General features: G+C 40.6%; 1 pseudogene; it reads right to left on the reverse strand.

Moving 5' to 3' along the window:
* Nucleotides 1-8,517: 8,517 nt before the first annotated feature.
* On the reverse strand, nt 8,518-12,814 carry LOC102015884 (annotated as a pseudogene).
* Between the last annotated feature and the right edge of the window lie 215 nt (nt 12,815-13,029).

A 13,029-nucleotide genomic window follows, 5' to 3' on the forward strand; every position in this document is an offset into this window, starting at 1 on the left:
CATGGGGAGTGGGCCTCAGATACAGCAAAGAGCTAGCAGCAACATTAGATTATCTCCTCTCTATGAAGAGAGAAATGGCATGAGGTCCAACCACACCAGGATTTCTAGACAGTGACAGATGCCGTGGGTGGCAGCAAGGAGAAAAGATTGAGAAATTAGGGACAAGAAATTGGAGAACTGTAGGAGATCTGGGTAGCACCATGGCATCCTTCTAACTCCAGGATGTAAAGTAAAACCGGAAGTATGCAGCCATCCAGGAAGAATTTCCCACAGAATTTATTTTTACAAAAAGATCTAGGCCCTTGTAGATGAGGTTAAGCAGGTCATGGCAACTTCAAAGTTTGTTTGGAGAATGTAGTTTCAAACTCACATAACAAACACTGGGTGAAATGGGTGTTAATTCTACCCACAAAATGAGACAAGGCTATAAAACCTTTGCATAGCCACTTTTTATTTTCAGCCAGTGATCCCGTTTTTCTAGTCCAGGAAACGGAAACAATTATAGAGAAAGAAAAGAGCTATGGTGATGTTTGCCCGACAAGAGGCAATAGGGATTGGGAGAAAAAATTGAAAAATTGCTGAGAAAGCAGAGGACTAGAAGAAGCAGATCAGGTTTCCCGGATATGCAGCTTGAGGAGCTGTACAGGGCCATAAGCTTACACAGATTCCGAGTTCGGTGGTTGGTCCTGTTCTCATGATAAGGCCTTGAAATTCCTAAGTATTAACACAGACTCCTTACTTTTATTTTATACTGGGCCCCACAAGTTAGATAACCAGGCCTAAGGTTTAGGAATAAAGACAAAATGGAAAGAGGGACACGACACGTAAAAGTTATTTTACTCTCATTAAAATGATAGGAATTGGAAGTGGATACGCTCGGTGAGTGGTAGAACAATGATGAGGGTGGGGTGGAGGATACGGGAAGGACATGTACTTCATTTTTTCCATGTCGTTAACTGGGTGCTTAGAAAAGGTTATCAGCAGCATCATTTTTTGGCTCTCCATTCCCCAGGAGAGAGAAAAGCTGACCAAATACCCAAGAGTGACAAGGGGAATAAATGTCACCTAGCCCGTCAAATAAGTTGTTGCCTTGGGAAGTTGGTGCCTGGAACAGAAGGGTGTCAGAGAACTGGGGTATCTACTGGACACGGAACCGGACACGGTCAGGACATGGAAGCAGACACCAGTGGGAAGAGGATAGGAGAGGGGGGAACTGGATACTAAACTGAAGTGCCTTTGCATCACGTAATGCTGATAAACTAAAATTCCAAACCTCCAACTTGAAATAAGTCTCTCTTGTTTCAGATTCTCCTTGCAAATGTGGTTGCACGGTAGTATATTTTTGTCCCAGGTCCTGTACTAGACTTTGAGAATTTACTGGTGAGCAAAACACACTGTAGTGTCAATCCTAAGAGATCTCACTGCCTAGCAAGCCTCCTTGCACAAACAACCCTATTACTGAGAAGGCGCTATGAAGAAAATGTGAGCTGTGAGATTTTATGCATTGGAAACCTAGTAATGAGGGCGAGAGCTAAGAGGAGTCCTGAAAAACTGACATCTAATCAGAGGTTTGCATTAATCAGGTGCAGCCATGCATGAGGTTAAAGATATTTAAGAAAATATTTCAGGCCAAGGAAATATTTCTCGGGCAAGAGGTACGGCAGAGCTAAGGAAAATTACATCAAAACTGAAGTTCCCCAAAGCAGAGAACTTTGCTTTTCTTTCATTCTTTAATGTACTCCATTACGTAGGACAGTGCACAGCACAGAATAGATGCTCAATAAATATTTATCAGCTAAATCAATGACTATGCTCTAGGATAGCACTAAAGTGCAGAAAGGCCTGATCCAAAGAGATCATGAGGGAAGGATTTTTCAGAGAGTAAGCAGATTGCACAAACAACATGCAGAGGTGAAAATAAAATCAGGACACTATAGAAGACACTGCTAATCAAAGGTGTGAAACAGATCGAACCAACAGATCTCCAACAGATTTTCATAGGTCACACATTAAGGAAATCCACAGTACAAAAGGTTTGCCTCACCTATGTATTTTATGCAACTCTAAACAATGGATCATCCTTTATAGAAACAAGCTCAACTTGGTAATTCCATATATCTCCGAGTAAACTTTAGCATGTGTTGCTTATGAGAAGTTAAAGCATGGGTACAAATGTTTCCCTTTTACTTTCTTTCAGTCTAGGATAAGGTGACCACTGACCGAGACAGAAGGTTTTTATTGCACCATTTAAAAATCACTGCTGCATTGTTTGACTTGGCCAGAAATTTAAAACTTAACACAGACTCACTGTGGTGAGTGATTCAGGGCTTGTCTCTTTTCCTTTTCTGACTCCATTACCCTCTCCAAGGAGCGGCCACACCCACAGCCAATTTTCTGAGTGACTTCAGCCCTTGCAGTAGAAAGAAAAAGTAAATTAGAAACTTACTTAAATTATTGTTTGTTCTTTCAGACTTGATAATCATCTAAATGAGAATTTCCTGTTTTAACCATCTAATCTTGCTGTCTCTAAGTAAATACAGTATAATTTAAAATATTTACTTTGCTAATTAGCATTCTTTGCCTTTCATATGGCATAAATTGCAAATACCGGTATATAACACTAGTATTCCAATCTACATAAAAAAATCTCAGTGTCTTTTAACCATTTCCTCAGTGAAACTCAGACATGCAATAATACGTCAACCAACAGCTCCTGAAGGTAAGGACTATGTCTTAACTATTTTAAAACTAGTTTAAATCTGCGTTAACATGCCTGCACACATTGTTTCTATTTCCTATTTTCTCATTATTTTTAAAATCCGTATTTGTTTACTTGTTTTTTTGTTTTTTTTTTTTGGTTTTTCTCCGGTACCAGGAACTGAACTCACGACCTTGCGCTTGCCAGGCAGGCGCTTTGCCGCTGAGCTAAATCCCCAGCCCCCCGTATTTGTTTACTAATTATTTTGTACCAGACACTCAGCTGCCATGGTCACATGTTCAGCGCTTCACTGATTAGAAGACTGTCTTTCTATATAAAATGTTAAGTACACAGGAAGTGTGCAAAAAATATAAATGTAGGATATTAATTTTTCATTTAGTCTTGAAAAACAGTAGCTGACCAGGTAAGTACTCTTACCTCACACCGTGAAGGAAGGGATGGTGTCAGTGAGGAGGCGTGAGGCCACTCGCCCAAGGTGACCAGCTTGTGTGTGGCTCATTCAGTCTTGTGTCCTCTCACGTCACCACTTTTCTCTACTCATTAACTGAGAGTATTCTTGGAGTGAGTTTTGTGGATTGTCAAAACATACACTCACTGAAAGTACAGAAACCTACGTCTAGGACAAGCATATGGCGTCATGTGGAGTCCGTGTGAACAGAAGAGTATTACTTCCCTCTCTGTGGGGAGGTCAGGGGGGACCCACAATGTGACTGCTCGGAAGCCTTCACCTGGCAGTCCATCCTGCTGCAGAAGTGATTTGAAAAGGCTCATCTCTGCCTATTTACTGCGTGCCAGCTCCGCAGGAAGCTCTGGATTGGTGCTGGGAAATCACTCCCAGGTGAATATGTCAGAGCGCTACTTATACACAAAGAGCTAACAGACCAATAGCTAAATACTCTCAAGACAAATAAATAGCTAAAATAAATGCAGACACTGGAGACAGCATGAAGAAAACAAGCGGGATTCTGAGACAGTGATGTGGATACAACTTTAGTTATTCCGTAAGCGTTCTTTTAGTTTTCCTATTAATTTTTAAGTATAATTAATAGTCACAGCTGCACAAAAGTTGCCATAAATGTATAGCTTTTCTCTCTTGTTTGGAGGAGATAGCAGGAATCGAACTCAGGACCTCACACTTGCCAGGCGCTGCACCACTGAGCTAAGCTCCCAGCCCTGTAGCTTGTCTGTTAAACGCAAGGCTTTTAAAATTATTTTAAACTCATTAATGAGCAGGGGTGTAGCTCAGTGGCATAGGGTGCTGTTAGTATGTGCTAGAGCCTGGGTTCAAGCTCCAGCCTCCTGTCTACCCCCAGATCTCTTAATTCTAATTCATCCTATTAGCCACTTAAAAAGCAAAAAACATATGGTCTTGATAGAGTCAGAAAAGAATTGCAGAATGTAACATCTCTACAGGACAAAAGCTCAGATTATCTCAGGAACTTCTCCAAGAAAAAGTATTCACAGAAATATCTAGCAGTGGTTCTCAACCTTTAATGTATACTTGAGTCCCCTGAAGAGGTTATTAAAACACAGGCTGTTGGGACTACCTCCTTTCCTCTAGAGTTTCTGATCCAAGGGGCTTAGGGTATGGCTCCAGAATTTGAATGTACAGGTTGATATTTCTGGTCCAGAACTATTTAAGAACTACTATCCCCTTCTCTTAGCAGTAAAATGATGTCAGTATTTACTTTGAAGGCAAGATCAAAATAAGTGTCTTTACCTCTATTTCATCACTCTTAGACTCCTCATAAATGAAAGTAAGTACGTAAGGAATGTTCAGTGGAGTACTGACAGGAACAGGAAATACAATGAAATAGTTTAAGTTTAACTCAATAGAAGGATAGATGCATTGTGGGCAAGTCACGTAATAAATAATGCACCACTGTCTTAAATATCTTTAGTAGCGTGACACGGTTTTTGAGTAGAAAATGTCAGATTACAAATGAGAAACTTGGTGGATGTATTGAAGGCTTAAAAATTAATGCAAGACAGATTAATTCACCACGTTTAATGTGACAAAGACATTTCAATCAGAGCTAGAGGATTACCCATCGGCTTCAGAATAGTGGTATATTTGGAGACATTTAAAGGATGCATCCATAGTCCCTACACAGTTCCTTAAATGCTTCTGTTCACCAACCAGCTGGCCACGAATACACATTAGAAAAGACTCGTGACACAGACCAAAAAGCCCCAAAGTAAATAAATAAATTTCTTTTTTATTAATGATGATTCAACATACTTTTGAAAAGATCTCAGCTCTCTTGAAACTTGCTCTGGGAAAATTCAATGAAGTAGAACCACTATTCTATTACCATTGCAGTTGGCAAGTTGCCTTGTTAAAAATTGTTACCATATTGTAATAAACTTCTGGTCCTTGTGCTAATCAAGTTGCAAGAAAATATCATTCTCTTAAAGGAAATATTTGGTTTCACCAGCCTGTAAATCGCTATTAGCTATTCTAAGTCACTGGTTCCAGCTGAAACCTAGTACCTGCTTTATAATAATCAACTGCAGATAAATCAGCTCTAGCCACAGCAATTTGGCCGCCCTCAGAAAGAGACATAGTTGATATTAAAATACTCAATAGCACCTGCTTAGCATGTTTGTGTTCATGCACAATTTCAAGGTTCTTTGTAAGTTTGCCAAGTATTTTCAAATGAGTCCCCTGGGAAAATGACCTATCAGTAATTTTTTCTGCGTTTTCTCAGGCTGATAGGAGAGCAGTTCTTTGATCATGCTGAGGGCTGTATGTCTTAGTTTTCTGAGCACAGAGAAACCTTATGCTTATGCAGCTAGGCAGAGCTCCATGCCAGCACTGGATATTTTTATGCCTACAGTAAAGCTAGCACTTGAAACTTCTATCTGCAGGTCAGGAGACTAGCGAATGGTTCGGTGTTTTGAAGTCATGCTGGGCTGTTTTCAGTTTTATCTTTTGAAAGACCAGTAATTCGCTGGTTCCCACTATTTTTCTCAACTAAATCTTCTTTCTTTCTACTCAGTCCCTCCTCTCACAGTCTTCCCCAGACTTACACAGACTCATGGGTCTTTCACAGACGGGAATGTTTTGCTTGTATGATCTGAAGTAAAATCTGGTAGTAAGTAATCATTTTTTTATAAACTGAGATAAAGTTCATCCTTCTTTTTCTTTGTGTCTTAGGGAGGTGGGAAAACAAATGTTATTTAGAAGTGTCATGCTCCAAATGGTGGAAAATATTAGAGGAATGGGTTTCACATCAGGAAATCTAGGAAGGAAAAATCCCTTCCTCTGGGGTGGTGTTAGGTTTCTTTTTCCAGAGAGGGCAAAAGTTCCACTAATTAAGATGAAAGCAAAACCCAGATGCCTGTGACATGTATTTTTCTCCTAGACTGGAGAATATATCCGTCAGTTTAACTTTTATTTGGCTAACCTTAATTTTCAGGTTGAAGTTTCCTCTATTTTCAGTAGTTTTGCATTTACCAACAAGGCAATTTCAATTAAAAAAACATTTAATTGCTTGATTGTTCATTGTAACATCACTGAGGATTGGTTACTCTATCCATGAAATTTGGCCATTTTTATTGTAGAGAATAATTATAAAATTCAGTGTCATGAGGGAAAAAAAGCTTATCAAAGCAGAAAATCAAACATTTGCAGTAATTCAAGAGGTACCTGAAATAGGATCGTCCACATGAACTCACAAAAATATTTTACTTCTTAAAAAAATGATTAATGTTACACCAGACAAACAACCAAATTCTTTGATAGCTGCAGAGTAAGTGTGCAGCCCCTGCGGTAATAAAAGAGTGGCCTCTGGTTGGAGATTGCCTCAGAGCTAAAACTTACCTCAGAGTACAGGTTCATGAGCAATTTAGGGAGGGGACTTAATTTAAGTGTTGATTTCCCCGGTTGATAACATCATAACATCATTTTTCCACATAGAAACATGATGATAGTGCTAGTTTATTTCTCCTGTGTTGCTTGTAAGGTTTCACGAATATCCCACTGGCAAACACCTTTTCCAGAGCTCTGGTGTGTGTGACCTCCTCAGCGAGAGTCACAGCCCCATCACCTCGTGAGAGTAATTTGTGCAGATTCACGTCTTGTATGATTTATTTTACTGTCTTTCACTGTGCAATATTTAAATAGCACATTAAAAATACCAAGTCAAATAACAAGTTCAGGTAAGTTTATCACTTCCAGAGGGGAAGTAAGGAGATATTTCTTTAGCTGATCGTTTTTTCGGTTCAAGTGAAAGCTTTCACTATAGAATGCTTGTGGGACGTGCTGTTCTGAATTCTATCAACAGAAAAAGCATCTTATTCTGGCAAATGTAGCCACAAAATTATACTAGAAATATACATATGGATTATTTTGTATGAAAATGTAATACAGCACTGCTCAGATATTAGTCATTTTTACATTTTACATTATATGTTTTATGGTTTTTGAAATTTTCATGGTAATAAAATGATCTACATAATAAAACAGAATCTTAAAAGTACTTTAGATAATAAAATTGAATCTTATAAAAGATTTTAGATAGCACTGAAGAAAATATTGGTTATAATCTATAAAAAAATTAGAAGTAGAGTACCTCTTTTCTTATGAAATATATGCCTTGCACAGATGTGTACAAAAGAGTATATAATTTTAAGAACAAAAACAAAGCAAATGCCCTTAGAACCATCACCCAGGTTGACAACTGGAGCACCGCCAGGGCTTCAGGAGCCTGCCTGTGTCCTCCCGAGTGAGCTGCCTTCCCTACCACAGAAGGAATCATGACGTGACCTTTGGCATTGTTTCCTTGTTTCCCTTACGAGTTTCACTTCCACTGCGTGTGTGTTTAAGCAATGCATTGCTTAGCTGTGCCTGCTGAGGTTTCATTACAATGGAACCACTTTGTCTACATTCTGCATGTTTCCTTCACTCACATCAGGTTGACAGAGTTCTTCCGAGTTGCTGTGCAGCTATGTTCATTTTCATTGCGATACAAATTTGAGATGCGTGTTCACCGTGTGATTTGATTATCAAATCTGTATTAGATGAGAATTTGGGTTGTTGTCATTTAGGGCCCTTACATTAAAAGGGCTCTAGACAACTGTTTTTCCCAGAAACTGGTATTAATTATCAAAATCATATTCGATGTCAGCAACTTGCCATAATCACCCCCCCAAAAAAAGAAACTGCACACATTGCAACCTTAATGCATAGTCCAATGGCACTCCAGTTATTAAAAGAGTAATTCACATTACCCCCAAAGGCAACTAAATTTTTAAGCATCTTTATACATCTAGCCAGCAGATTAAAATGTTCAACAAGAAAAAAAAAAACAAATTCAGAGGTCTGGTATTGGTGTTTAAAAAGGCAACTGCTTAAGCATTTCAAATGTCTGTCTCTCAGCCACTCAGCTTCGTGCCCTCAGCCACCTCCAGTGACTCAGATTTAACCACACCACACCCCCCGGACTTCCCACTCTCCTCATTGATGTTGGCATACAGCACATGGCCACATTCGTTGAATTGGACATTTTGCATCTTCCATGTACAATCAAATGGGAGATTTCACACAAACATATGGCAGGCCTTCCTGGCCACCCCAAGAGCTTGGCTGCCAGCTCTACCAAAAGAACCTGTGAGGCTTCCTCCAAAGTTTCCAGGTTCTATCTCAATGGCATGGTCAAAACTGGCACCACTACCACCACCATGGCCAGGCCCATGTGCTCAGTGCCAGTGCCCAACCCCAGGCCAATGGCGGGGGCCCATTCAGCCCAGGCTGGTGTCCTTGCGATCTATCATGGGACTCATGAGATCCAGGGTCAGGCCCATGCCCTGAGGGCAGGGTCCATGTGCTCTACACCAGAACCCACCCCCTCCATGGTTTAGCCCATTCTCTGAATGCTGGAAGTCATGAGGTCGAGACCCAATGGGCCCAGGGCTTCGATGCCTGAGCCCATGTGCTCAACAGAGCCTATACCCCATTACCAGGCTCACGTGCTCGATCTCAGAGCCCATAGGATCCACGCTGTGGACCAGGCCTGTGCCGGTGCACTCCACACTGGTACTCCTAATGCAGTCAATGCCAGGGCCCATCCTCTTGACCCCAAGAACTCTGCCTCCACCTCCACCTCATCCCTCCTCTGCAAGGACCTGTCCTCCCTTCAGTGCATTACCAAGGATTTTCATTCCTCTGCCAAGGAGGCTCTGCAAAGCTTCAGGATATGTCCATCTCATTTTTTGACAGTGTCTCTCTCCAGTCCTCCACCCATGCCACGCTCCATTTCATTTACCCGCCCCACGTTCTCCCCAGATCCAAACTGCCTCATGTTTTCCTTGCCAACACCTAAGAGGCTCTCCGTGCCTCCTACTTTATCATTTCCAAATCCTATGCCCCTCATTCCCATTCTGCAGGCCCTAATTTGCCATTCCAATGCCTTTGTTCAGATGATTGACATGCATAGGCTGCCCTTCTGGGCCTAAACCCAGGCCAATAGCTCCAAGTCCATGGGAAAGCTGCTGTGGACGTTCTTGAGGGAAAGAACTTCCCTTCGGTGAGGCCCTGTCATCCATTTTGGCATGCGTTGGTCTATCAAGTAGCAGCCAGTCATTAAACGCAGCCACAGCTTGCACAGCTTCAGTGGATTGTGCAAAAGCCGCGGTGCCTATTCCACGACTTTGCCTATCTTTATCCTCCAGCATGTCTGCTCGGCCCCACATCAGCCACACTAAACACTTCCTTCAGTTTCTTCCAGGCAATTGCATCATCCAGATTTGCACAAATACTGTGCTTCCAAGTCCTGCAGCCTGCAATTTAGGATGTTAGGATTATTTAGGATACTGGACCACCTGGGCCCCACCTGTGTTCCTCATTTTGTTTATATGAGTCTTATAGATTCACATGGTAAAGCAACTGGGGGGGGGGAGAATATTTGTATTTTTCTACACTCTCAAATACTGAAATTATTGATTTCTTTAATATACACAACAACACAGTGGCAGATGCAGGGCCGTGTTATCCACAACTCTCAGTTCTTTTTCCGCGTGGAATGCAGCTAGTCTACATTTTCCTGTTTTTTCAGAGTTTGGGGAGGGACTAAATTCTGTCTAATTAACTATAGTCTATGTGTCAGCAAACTACTATGAAAGTAATGGGACATTATATGTGAAGTGCTTTGTCATACTGAGCTACTTCTCTCCCAGTCTTTTTCTAGGTAGTAGTAGAAGACGTATTTGATAAGTGTTTAATAAATGAAAGGTATTACTATCATCTCAGGCAATCACTCTATTTTGATAACACTTTTCAAAGAAATATAGATTCAGAGTTAAGAATCTATATTGCAGGTGAAAAACGAATGTGTCCACAATGCAGGTATTCAAGGAAATGAGAAAGAACTAAAAGAAATGCAATTGTAGAAAATAAAGTCTTTGCAATTAAAATTTAGTCTGGCCAACTATCATATACTTATTCTAAATGTTTTATATGGAGTTAAGCGAAGGTGATGGAAATTTGCTTGTGGGAGAGTTCTCAGAACCTGGGGCACTTTGTCACATTCCTCTTCAGGCATCAACATGGCCAAGAACAACAGGAAGAGAAAGAGCCTCAGTGTTCAGCCTTTGTCCTCTTCTGCACTGTGCACATGCGTTCCCAGATGACAGAAGTTTGGAAGACTTCTGGATCTTAAAAACACTCAAAGATCCTCAGATCAGGAGGTGTCACATCCTCTGTCTCATTCAGAGCAATAAAACTTGTGTTCGGGGAGAGTCAGTAATGCTCTTCAGCAGGGTATATTCTCTTGAGGAGTGAACTCAACCCTGAAGACAGCCTTTGAACAGGAAACGGGTTACAAAGGGGTAAAAGAAGTAATATTCTTATATAAATCCCAGATATTGTTAGCACACAGCATTTCTCATTCCATAAGCCACAGCACAGCTGGCAATATCTTTGTGTAAGGGGCAAAATGTAATCTGTAATAGATCACACTGTGTAAGGACTAGGTACGTGAGCAAGAAGAAAGAATACCGGCCTGGCCTCTAAGACGTGGTCACCCAAGCTGGTTAGGGGAGGGTGCTAATTATTAACATGGGAGTTACACGGTAACAACAGGCAGGGGGCGGTATCAGTAGGAGAAAAAAACAATAGTTTTGGAATATTGTGGAAATAAAAAGAAGCAAAGTTTATTCCTACTACTTTTATATGACTCTTTCTTAAATAGTATATTTCTGTACTTCCACAATGGGGTTTTGAGTAGGTTTGAGTATTTTAATGAGTCACAGGAAAGTGCAGTCAGACAAAAGGGGATGTTTATGAAGTAGGAAGGGCCAGACACACCGGGAGACAAAGAAGCATCATGTGATAGCTGAAGTCACTTGAACAAAGACTTTGTTTGACCGTAAACTTGCCATGTGGAATAACCAGATTAAGAAAGCTTATAAACATAAAAATGCATACTATAGAGGATAGTTTGAGAAAGGCAAGGATGAGTACAGCTGGTTATTTTGCATCAGTCAGTGACACAGTCCCAGTAAGCTCTCGCTGGGGTGCCAGAGTCAATATTCTTTCCAAGGTGACCTAGTCTAAATGGCCTCTGATCTGATCACTCAGTAAAATGCTGATATTGATGTCATTCTAAAAATAAAAGTGCCTATTGTCCTAATCAATGATGAAAAAACAGCTTTCAGTACAGACCAAAGAGCTAAGAGACCTATGTTAGGATGAGTTTACCTCTGATTATGAGGAGATCTTCTTCAGCGTTTTTGGAATGGAGATGAACAGACTTCCATTTTAGAAATGTGTGTAGGGGCTGGGGATTTAGCTCAGCGGCAAAGCGCCTGCCTGGCAAGTGCAAGGTCGTGAGTTCGGTTCCGGGTACCAGAGAAAAACCAAAAAAAAAAAAAAAAAAGAAATGTGTGTAAAATAATGGTGAAGAATCAGTACCTGGGTTGAATATGGCTGCAAAGTAAGTTTCTGACACAAACAAAATATTATATGAATATATAAAATTCATTGATAAAGGTTAATATATAGGTTTATATGTAGATACTATTATTTTGTTATTAAAGTGAAAAAAATCACTCAATTTTTATTAGTATATGTTTAGATTCATAATAAATACATTCATCTTTTAATTCTCATGCAGAAATTAAATAACCAAAATTTAACATAACCGTAACTATATACATATATTAATGGTTCATAGTATAAGAAGTTGTAATTTGTGAGGTCAAGATTATTAAGTGTGTGTGGAAGACAGAAACAAAAGTGTAAAGTTTTCATATGTGATTTAATATATGATATCAGCTTTACACAAGCTATTATAATTATGATTTATTGTAAGCTCCATGCTAGCCATAAAAACATTGAGGATATAAAAAAAGAAAATTAGAAAGGAATCAAAGTATGGCACAAAATAAATTAAGGAAGCACAAGAAAAGACAGCGATACAAGAAAATGGAGACAGAAGAGTAAGACAGAAAAACATTAACAAAGTGGCAATAGCAAGTCCTTTCCTATCAGTAATTACTTGAAAGTAAATGGATTAAACTTCACTAACAGAAAACATAGTGACTGAACAAATATACATATAGAAAAGATTCCATTGTATCCTTCAAATTAGATGTAAAAACATAGACAATAAAAGGGCAGAAAAGATATCCCATTCAAATGACAGCCAAGAAACCAAGAATGACCATAATTGCATCAGACAAAATAGACTTTCAATTAACAACTGTCACAAGAGGCAATGGAGGAAGAAGGCCCTCAAACTGCTCTCACTGGGGTTCACATGTGGACCCTCTCTGCGAGTGTACAACACCCAGTGAGGTACTGGAGCAGGCACTCCACAAGCTGCTGACAACATGGCTTGCGTTTGGGCCTTGCTTGCACCCCAACCTCCTGGAGGTCACAGACATGGGCAGTCTATGGTCACTGTTGGTGTGGCCCACATCTAGCTTCTGTGCACATCCTGAACTGCCTGGAGACACAGAATCAGGTGGTCTACAAACAGTTGACCCTGCAGTTTGCGTCTGGGTTGGCCAGTAGCCTGAACTGCCTGGGGACACAGGTCCACTGGTCTGGGAGTGCACCATCAGTGCAACCTGATTGTGGGTCACATGCATGTCCTGAACTGTGAAGGGATGCTGGATCAGATGGACTGACATCAGCTGACATCCATGTCTGAGACCTGGGAGAACTAGATACACTTCACCATCTGCTGGAAAACACCAGACTAAGCAGTACATCTCAGCAGACACTGGAGGGCAAGCCTGATCACCAGGAAAACTAGCGACACTAGCAGTCTTTGCTGAGCTGCCAGGGAAGAGAGAGACTGAGC

The sequence above is a fragment of the Chinchilla lanigera genome, unplaced genomic scaffold (assembly GCF_000276665.1).
Source record: "Chinchilla lanigera isolate Chin_1 unplaced genomic scaffold, ChiLan1.0 scaffold00033, whole genome shotgun sequence".
In the NCBI taxonomy this organism is placed as follows: domain Eukaryota; kingdom Metazoa; phylum Chordata; class Mammalia; order Rodentia; family Chinchillidae; genus Chinchilla; species Chinchilla lanigera.